The sequence below is a fragment of the Octodon degus genome, unplaced genomic scaffold, assembly GCF_000260255.1.
Source record: "Octodon degus isolate 3935 unplaced genomic scaffold, OctDeg1.0 scaffold00085, whole genome shotgun sequence".
Taxonomy (NCBI): Eukaryota; Metazoa; Chordata; class Mammalia; order Rodentia; family Octodontidae; genus Octodon; species Octodon degus.
This window is the reverse complement of record NW_004524661.1, coordinates 3,985,085-3,994,810: the sequence shown is the minus strand read 5'-3', so window position 1 is coordinate 3,994,810 and position 9,726 is coordinate 3,985,085.

Here is a 9,726-nt window from a genome sequence, read left to right as displayed (position 1 = left end):
CAACCTAAGGTCTGAGATGCTTAGGAGTTTAGACAAGAAGGACATTCAGCTTTCCAGGGAGTCTTTTTTTTTTTTTTGTATTTTGATACAGGATCTACAGGGCCTCCCTACGTAGATCGCACTTGTAGTGATTCTCCTGTATGCAGCCTCCCAAGAGCTGGGATTACAGGTGCACCACCACATCCAGTCTCAGTAGTCATCTCAATGCACCCCAGAGGCAGGGCTGGCACGGCAGGCCTGGGGCTTGAACTCCACTCCTTGCATCTGCCTAAGTAGGTGCTTTAGTCCACTGAGCTATCTGGCTGGCCCTCCAGGGAGTGCTCTCATTTCTCTGATCTTGTTAGACAATTTGTCCTGCTCTGGTTACAGGTCTTCCTGGGTAGTGTCTTGCCCTCAGCCCTCCACCCTCTGCTCCATACCTAAGAATCCAGGCCTTGGGATACGGTTTAGTTCCCTCATCCATCTCCATTTCTAATTTTGTGAGCACCAAGAGCTAAACAGAAAACAAATCTTATTTATTCTATTCCTGCTCCATGATTATGTCCAGAAGCTTGTAGACATACACTGTAAATCATAAATACAATTACTACTACTACTAATAATAATGGCAATAATAATAACAACAATAAAATAGAGCTATCTGTTAAAAGGTGTCTTGGGGAACATCTTCCAGGTGGTCAGAGAGTCTCAGAAAGCCAACTTCCTCTTTTGTCATTGCAGAACAATCCATGGGACAAAGAAACCAGAAGTGACAAGAATTTCAGGGCTGAGTAGTGAGATATTCTGAGTCCCATTCACTTTCTGAGCTAGCCACTCAACTTACCCTTTTCCACAAATGTGCCAAGCCCCTTGCACAAGTGATCAAATGCAATCCTCACAGTAATGCTACTGAGTCTATACTCTAATTGTCATCATTTCGTACATGAGACACTGAAGACTTAGAGTGAAGTATCTCTAGGATATACATCTTATGCACTGCAGCACATACTAGCCTGCTAGACACTTTTAGTCCCTTATGACCATTCCTGTCCAAATTCCAAAACGGTGTTTCTGGTGCAAGAATTAGACCAGCATGAATATCATGCTAAATATATTTTGTCCTTCCAACCAGCTCTTTGTGTGTGTGTGGGGGGGGTGAACGGGGATTGAATTCAGGCCCTTGCACTTGCCAGGAAAGCACTTATTCCACTGAGCCATCTCTCTGGCCCCCAGCTCTCTTCTTCAGGAAACTGAAAAGATTCTTATTCACTCAACATACACACTCTGGCTTACTCTGAGCCATGAACTAAGCATAATAATCTATCTTTATTTGTCATTTCCCTTCCAGTGTTTTTGGTTACTTATGATCAAAACCATGGTCACAAAATACTAAGTGGAAAGTTCCAGAAATTAATAATTCATAAGTTTCTCCAATTTTTCATTGCCATGTATTATAATTGTTCTATCTTGTTATTGTTGTTAATCTTTTACTGTTCCAAACTTATAAACCTTATCGTAAACTTTATCATGGGTATGTGGGTATAGGAAAAGCCATGGTATTGGTAAGGTGTGATACCAGTCAAGGTTGCATGCATCCCCTGGGTGACTTAGAACATAGCCCCTGAGGATGAAAGGGGATGACAACCCTGGCAAAATGGACAAAGAGACCCCACTGCAGCTCTTGACAATCTCAGTTTAACTGAAGAGACAAATGGGAAAATGAATTCAGCAAATGCACTGGGCTGGTCTCAAAAACAGAAGGGAATACACTGAGAGAGAGAGAGTAGGTGAAGGGAGTTCCTAAGTAGAGGCCCCATGCAACCTCAGACTCAATATGAGAAGGCATACAGCTCAGCTCTTGCTCTGCTACATGATGTTGAACCTTTCGGAGCCTCAATTTCCTTAAGAGTCAAATATTTCAAAAGGCTTACAATGAAAACAGGTTTACAATGAAAACAGGCATTTTAGGCCATGCTTACCACATGAGCCTGCATGAGTCATCCTTCCGCCACCAAATCTTCTACACTGATTTTCCCTTCTATATTCTTTTAATCTTATTTCTGTGTCCTCTGCCACCACTATAACCAAGGCACTCTTGTCTTCTGCGAGAACAATTACAACACACTCCAAACTGAACCTCTTAGCTTTATCCCTTCTTTTCAGAAAGACAAAGTTGTCTTGTAAACCACAGATGTTGTATCAATCACCTGCATTCCAACCCTACCTGCATACTACCCCTTAGCAGTTCCATCAGATGTCAGTAGAGACACTATAATCCCTAACAGCCTATACAGCCTGCCGTGGCCTGGCCCCAGCCCTCTCCAGCCTCACCTGGACCTCACACACTCTCACTCCCTCATTCCAGCCCTGCTGACATTCTTGCAGACTCATCCATGCAGAAGCAGCTTCCAGGTGTGGTGCTCTTGAACAGCTGTTTCCGCTGCCTGCGATGCTCTCATCTTGTTTTCAGCTCAGCCTGAATGCCTCTTCCTCTGGAAAGCCTTTCCTCAAAGCTTCCAGTCATGGTTTGGGGTTTAGCAAGGGGAGCAGTACATTACAGGACACATATTTTATAAGATTTTTTATAACAGTCACCCAAAGTATCATTCACAAAAAGAGTGTGCAGGTTATCTATCCACATACTAAAAACCAAATAATCCACCTGAGGCCCTGGATCCCACAATAATGCCCTGCATGAGTCTAGCTGAAGACTTAGAGCTCATAACAATGCCTCCCACATGCATCTAACTGGAGACTGAGAGTCCATAACAGTGTCTCTCGCAGGCCTGTTTCACAGATCTGTTGCTGGGAAGACCCGAAGGCCAGTGGAGGAAGCTAGAAAGTCTATGCCAGCAGGATGAAGGATCTGTGCTAGTAGGCTGAGGAATCTGAACAAGAGCCAGGAAGTGACACTAAAAGTAAGAACCAGGGCTCCCCTAAATGTACCACAGCCATCCTCAGTGACAGTGACGTCCTGAGCTCCTCTGAGGATGAGGACAGCTGAGTTCCCTTCAGGAAAGCCAATGTGACAAGCTTCTCCAGGAGACTGAGCAGTGCACCGTCTTCCCCTCCAGAGCCAGGAAGCAATGCTCAAAGAGAGGATCAGAGCTCCCCAAAAGTGAACCATAGCCATTCTCAGCAACAAGGCCCCATGCTCCTTTGATGATGAGAACAGCCAAGTTCATTAGGAAAGCCAGCATGACAAGGTCCTCCAAGAGAACGAAAAGCTTCCAACAGCTTCCCTAATAGCCTCTTTTCTTCTTCTAGAGTTCTGCCTCTTATGCTGCTAGTGACCATCCTCAGGTGGGCCTCCCATACCCAGCACCACCCTAGTTTAGTTCAGTTGTGCGTGACAAGTTGACCACCAGTCGTCAATCTACCACATTGTCCTATCTGCGTCGTATCCTCTCATGACATGCCTCCTTCCGTGATAGTGTCTGCCACATACTATGCATTAGCACTTGCTCATAAGGACACTTAGTTCAGCAATAGAATGCTTATACTGTAGCGCATCAGTACTTGTTAACTGGCGCAGGAGTTATCGTGAGTACCAAAAAAGAAGTACCAAACAGACTGTTTCAGCAAGTCATAAGGCAACTGACACTACAGTGTAGCTTGGGCATTGAGTGGCAAACATGAGCATCATCAGGACAAAGTTTTCATGTCATAATGTGTCAGGTACCAAATTTGCTGAGTTTCAGCAGGTAAGTAGCAAGGTATGGGTGTACAGTAGTGGTCCCATCAGATATATCACCTACTGATAATAGCTGTTTTAATGCATGTAAACATATTCAAAGGTATTCACATAATGATATCATGAAACAATACATTTCTTAGAATTTACCCCATCTGTCCGCCCTAAAAATTCCAGTCTCTTTCCTCCTTCCAGGCCATGGGCTCCATGATAATCAGTGACTTAGCAAAACATACTTAAAATACAATGTCTAATACAAAAGAAAGTGCTGGAGAGATGTGGCATTCTCAGTGCCTGCTTGGCACATGCAAGGACCTGGATTTGATCCCTGGTGCCACCTGCCGGGCTGGCCCACAACCCCCAGAGCGCTGTTTTGGCTCCCAAAATAGGGCGTGGTGGCACATGCCTGTAACTCCAGCACTAGGGAGGCTGAGACAGGAGGAACACTACGAGTTTGAGCTGTGTAGCGAGACCTTGTGCCAAATAAATAAATACATTTTTTAAAAAGAAAAAAGAAAAATTTGTTGTGTGAATACTAAATGCACAGCACTCAGTAAGTTTATACAAAATAGGAGCCTCTTTTCCTTACCCAGGGCCTTTTATAATTGAAAGTTTGAAAAATTTGCTTTTGTTTAGTGTTGCTTCAATGAGCCAGATGGTCTGCCAGTCTCCAACAATGCCGACTCCGGCTTCTCCCTCAATAAGAAGATGGTCAGCAGAGGTCCCCACAGGAGCAATCATTGAAGTCAGGTCAGTGAAAACTGCAGTTGCTAGGAGACAGCAGATCTTGACCCTAAATTTGTCAACCCTTGAAAAGCTCAGAGTGAGGAGCTCAGAGCTCCACCATCAGGATGTGTAACACAGCAGCACTCTAGCTTCCTGTACCCCAAACCTATTTGATCTGGCCTCAAAAGCAGTCCACAGGGCAGGAGAACAGAGTTCTGTGCAAAACCACTGCTTGCTCCTGGAGTTTTCAGTTTCACACTAAAGAATTTGTAATCAAGGGCTCATACCATGGTGGAATAATACGTGAGTGTTTGGGGAGATTTGCTCTCTTTGGGGGCCACTTTTTGCTTGCCAGTCAGTAGTTTTATTTCCATTTTAATTTTCAGAGCATCTGCCCCCCAGCAACAGCCTGGTTTGGAATTCATGACTGTTGTGTGTTTACACACTGCGCTTGCTTGTAATTGACAAATTTAAATTCTAGTCATATTTCATTTATTACCCAGGCCCAGGGAAAAATACTTGGCAGAAACCTAATTACAGCGACAGTGCCACAAGGTAATTGCTGGGAAAGAACTCCTGCAGCGGCAAGGCTAAATATTTCATCCACCCATAAAATGATTACACTGACAAGATTCTGAAAAATAATAAAATCTGTTTAATAAAAAAGAAGCAAAATATCAGTGTTTTTACACACAAAGTATTAAAACATCCTTCATTTTGGACAGATCCTAAGTCATTTGATTTTTATTCAAATGATGACGCACAGCCAAGAGAGTTCTTTTATCAGAGGCCGAGGCTCTACAGCAGGCTGTCGGGCCTGGCGCGGTCTTGCAGGAAAACTGCTGGTCTGATTTCCATTGTTCTGCTGGACCTTCAGTCTATGTTCTGGAATCAAAAAGCCAACAGAATGAGGCTTTCTGCCCCTAGCTTGGAATATTGTGATTAGAAGCTCCAGAGTCCACATCCCTCCCAGCTGCCTTGAGAATCGATCCTCTCTCCAAGGGCTCGGAAGTCATGAAGTTGTACCTTCTGCTGCCAGAGCTTTGCTCTGAGTCCTGCAGGATCCTGGGGGCCATGTGGAGCTCGGATTCTCTGACCTTCCGGGATACCACATAGCAGGGGCCAATTTAGTCAGTCAGCTACTGAACAAAGACATAAAAGTTTTACTGCGTGCCAGGACCTGCTCTAGGCAAATGGTAGTGAGGACAAACACGACAGTCCATTGTATCCCTTAATTGAGGTATATTACTGTAAAAGAGGCAAGACAAAAACAGACCAAACAGAAACATGAAACACACAAATCATATTAAGTATGGTATAGAAATAATGAAGGGAAGGGCCAGCCAGATAGCTCAGTGGATTAAAGTGCCTGCTTAGGCAGACACAGAGACTGAGGTTCAATCCCTGGTGTGCCATCCTGGCCCTGCCCTTGGAACACACTGAGACAGCAATTGACACTGGGTGTGGTGGCACAGGCCTATAATCCCAGCACTTGGTAGACTGAAGACAGGAGAACCACTACAAGTATGATCTATGTAGTGAGACCCTGTAGACCCTATACTAAACACAAAAAAATAAAAATGATGATGATGATGAAGGGGCTGAGATAGAAGTGGAGTGATCACTAAGGACAGGTTCCCTGTACCCTAAAATATTTAAAACAAGTTTATCTGAGAGGCTCAGAGAAAACAGCTGCAAGCAATTGTTGTCATGCATTAAAGCTGAAAGAAAGGGACAGAAAGGGAGATTGGAGCTCCCCAGGGCAGGATCAGAGGGCAGTGTTTGTTTGTTTTGAGTTCCAGAGTATACCTCTGGAGCATTTGAAGAAATGCATATGATGCATTTTACACTTTCAAAACCTTTGTCCTCTCTGTAGTGTGCAGAGTGAATGGTAAAGGACAAGAATAACAGTGAGAAGCCAGTTAGCAACTCTTCTAAGCAGCTTGGACAGGAGTGGGTGGTGTCCTAGAACAGGGCCATGGCAACACAGGTAGAAGCAGGAGGTTTGAGTACAAAAACGTGCATACAAAATATAAATATTTTAGAAGTCATATTGTATTGCAGACCTTAGCTCTCGACTTCTGATTATGGTGGCAAATAAAAATAGAGGACCCTCCTACACATGCACCAAAAACAAACAAACCTCAGGAGGAGACAGAAGAAATAAAGCCTAAATCATAATGAATGTGAAGCAGGCTGACTCATCTCCTTCTTTGCACCTCGGAATGGAGGAGATAGGGTGGGGCTGTTTCATGATGGGCAAGGAGAAGCCTTATACACCAAAAGCATCTTCTGTTCTTATTAAGAAGATATTTAGGACTCAAGTTATATCTACACTTAAGGGAAAATAAACAACTGAATCCTGGCATCAAGTGGGCAAAGAAGTTTCAACTGTAGTTAGGCAGGTGAGGTTTTGTAGAAGGTGCCCCAAAGAACTGCAGGCTAGTGTTTCTCTAACGGGGCACACAGACTGCATAGGTTAAAATGGAAGGAGAGGAAGCGATGCAGGCACAAAGAGCCCCACCTTAGGTTTATTAAGCCAAAGTCTTTGTGGTGAGTTCCCAAATCTGCATTCGCACAAGCTCCCTGAATAATGTATAGTGTAAAGTCTGAGAAGCTCAGCTTTTGAAGAGATTGATATTCTATGCTGAGGAATGATGTGAAGAGTTTAAAATAGAAGAAGGTTCAAGTTAAATATATAGCTAGGCTAAATAATAAACATAAAAAAATAATGTAATCCATAAATCTTAGAATCATAAGTGTTAATAAAATCATTCCCATGTTGGTCACCAGTCTTCCAAACTCGCTTTTATACACATATGGTTCCATTCTTAAAACAAAAGATAAATGCGCACTTATATTCTGGTGAAATTGATTTCATGAACCTAATATGTCATTTCATAAAGATGCTCATTCTTCATGACCAGCTTATAAGGATGTGTTGGAGGGGGTAGACAATGCCCAGAGGGAGACAGCATCCAATCAGGATCTATGCCTTTAATAAACACAGGAAGTATTGTTGGAAGATGGATGGCTGACATAATAGAATTAAAAACGTATTTTATTTTGGGACAGAGAAAGGTATTCTCTGATTGGTGGATCTCTGGAAATAAACACAACTTGTGTCATGAATATGCCCTGCTGTATGAAGGCATCTTCTAAAAAGCCAGGCACAAGGAATTTTCAGGCAAAGAGACATGGCAAGCAACTATCAAAACCCAGTGCCTTGCTGAATATTGTCAGCTTCTATCTGATTTCCCAAACACCTAGCTTCTTGTTTGCATCACAGGGATGCTGAAGGAAGAAGCCAAATTCTGACACAGTAAGTGTTATCCATGTTAATCTCTTGAACATTGCATTAGGAAACTCCAGCATTCTCTTGGCTTCCATATCTTCTGAGTCTACAAGACCTCACACTGTTTGCTTTTCTTGTTTCATGGCTGAAGTATCTTGGGTAGAAATTTGCCAGATTTAGCAAATAAAATTACAGACTGTAGAGTTAAAATTAAATCTCAGATAAACAATGCTACATTTTGAATTTAAGTGCATGCATTAAAAAATAGTCTGTTGTTTCTCTGAAATTTGAATCTAACTGAGTGTCCCACATTTTATCTGGCAACACTATTTGGGTAATGTCCTATTTCAAGAGAGATGTTGTTACAGAACTGTAATTTCTTAATTAGAAGTGAAAGCACTTAAGCTAACCTAGAAACTAAATGGGTTTCCATTACTAACATATTTCCATGTTTCAGGAGTGCTTGTCCTGGGGAAAACAAAAATGACTATGTTTGATATAACATCAAGTACTTGAAGAGGACAGTGAGCCAAGCATGCAAGCTTCATGTTAAATCCCAGTGGCTAATGTCTTCTTGCCTCTTGCTTCCTTTTCATAACTGACCACGGGAAAGGCACTGGCTGTGTGGATATACAGGAATTTCCTTTTGCAGCACTGGTCATGCTTCTCAGGTAACGGTTCAAGAATGAGCTCAGATTGCTACCTTCCGACCACTTTATACACAGTGGCTATAGAAAGCCATATTCAGAAGGAAGTTGATGCCCTAGCAGGCAGCAGTCCTTAGACACAGAGGCCAACACTTTTAATTAGAATGAGCAAACAGAGAAGGGAATTGGGAGCCTTGAGATCTAGTGGAACAAGTGGGATAATTTACCCAGTTTGTTTTCCTGGAAACCAAGGCTTTATGTCAAGAATTTGTAATAAACCTAACCGAGTCACTTACACTTGGCTCCATAAAATGCTTAATCACATTGTTCAACAATAGCTTTTCTCTTTATGGGGAAATTTACCAGGTTTTTAAAAATCTTCTTTATTTGATTAACATCAGAATCAACAACTGCAGTCTATGTTGGGTTCTGGTAAGCACTGTATAGTATTTGCAAACTTATTAAAGAAGATAGATTTTCTAAGGCCTCAACTGTATCATTATCAAACTTTAATTATCAGCTAATGTTTCTAAAGGTTTTTTATTAAGAAAAAATTAAGTCATAATGTATAGGGAAGGTAAACACTACAGTAAGTAGCCATCATTGCTCCAGGACAAATTTATGTGGCAAATATATTATCAGACCTTTGCTCTGAGTTTTTAATGTTTCTTTCCTCTTACAGCAGTTGATTTTTCTTTATGAATAATAAAAGACCGGATGAGACTCTGTTCCAAATGGCAGTAGCCTGAATCTATTTATAAGAAGTAACCAGCACTCTTGGATGGGTGGAAGCACTTTAGATTCTATCAAGAGTCCCATAAGGAGGATCCTAGTCACAGGTAGTTAGGCAGTGACAGTTTCTGAAAATATTTGATGGACTCTGAAGTTAGTTGAATGCCTGTGTCTGTAAATCCTAACCAACCTCAGCCCCATTGTCACTTGATTTTCTCCCTTAATGCTATCTCCACTCATCTCCTTAAAAAAATTGATTTCTCCTAAAACCTTAATTTTTTCCTGCTTTTATGTATAGAGAGTTTCTAAATAAAAGTGGAACCATAAAGACCTGCTTCAGAGTAAGGAGTAGAGAGAAATAAGGGCATGTTTGGTAAGGTTTTTATCAAGATAATCTTATTGAAATTATATTTTTCCTTTTATTTTCTTCCTGCTGTTCTGATGTTACATTATCCTTGCTGCTATAAAATTGTTACTTTTTTGTTTTACTTTATACTGTTTATGTTATTACTTCAGAAAATAAACTTTTTGACCCACGTTTGTCATCTCACGTTTATATGCTAGTGTGTACATTATTAGATTCAATCATCTATGAAACTGAAAATAGTTGGAAGACATGATGCACACATTTATTATTTCAAGAGAGAGAGAGA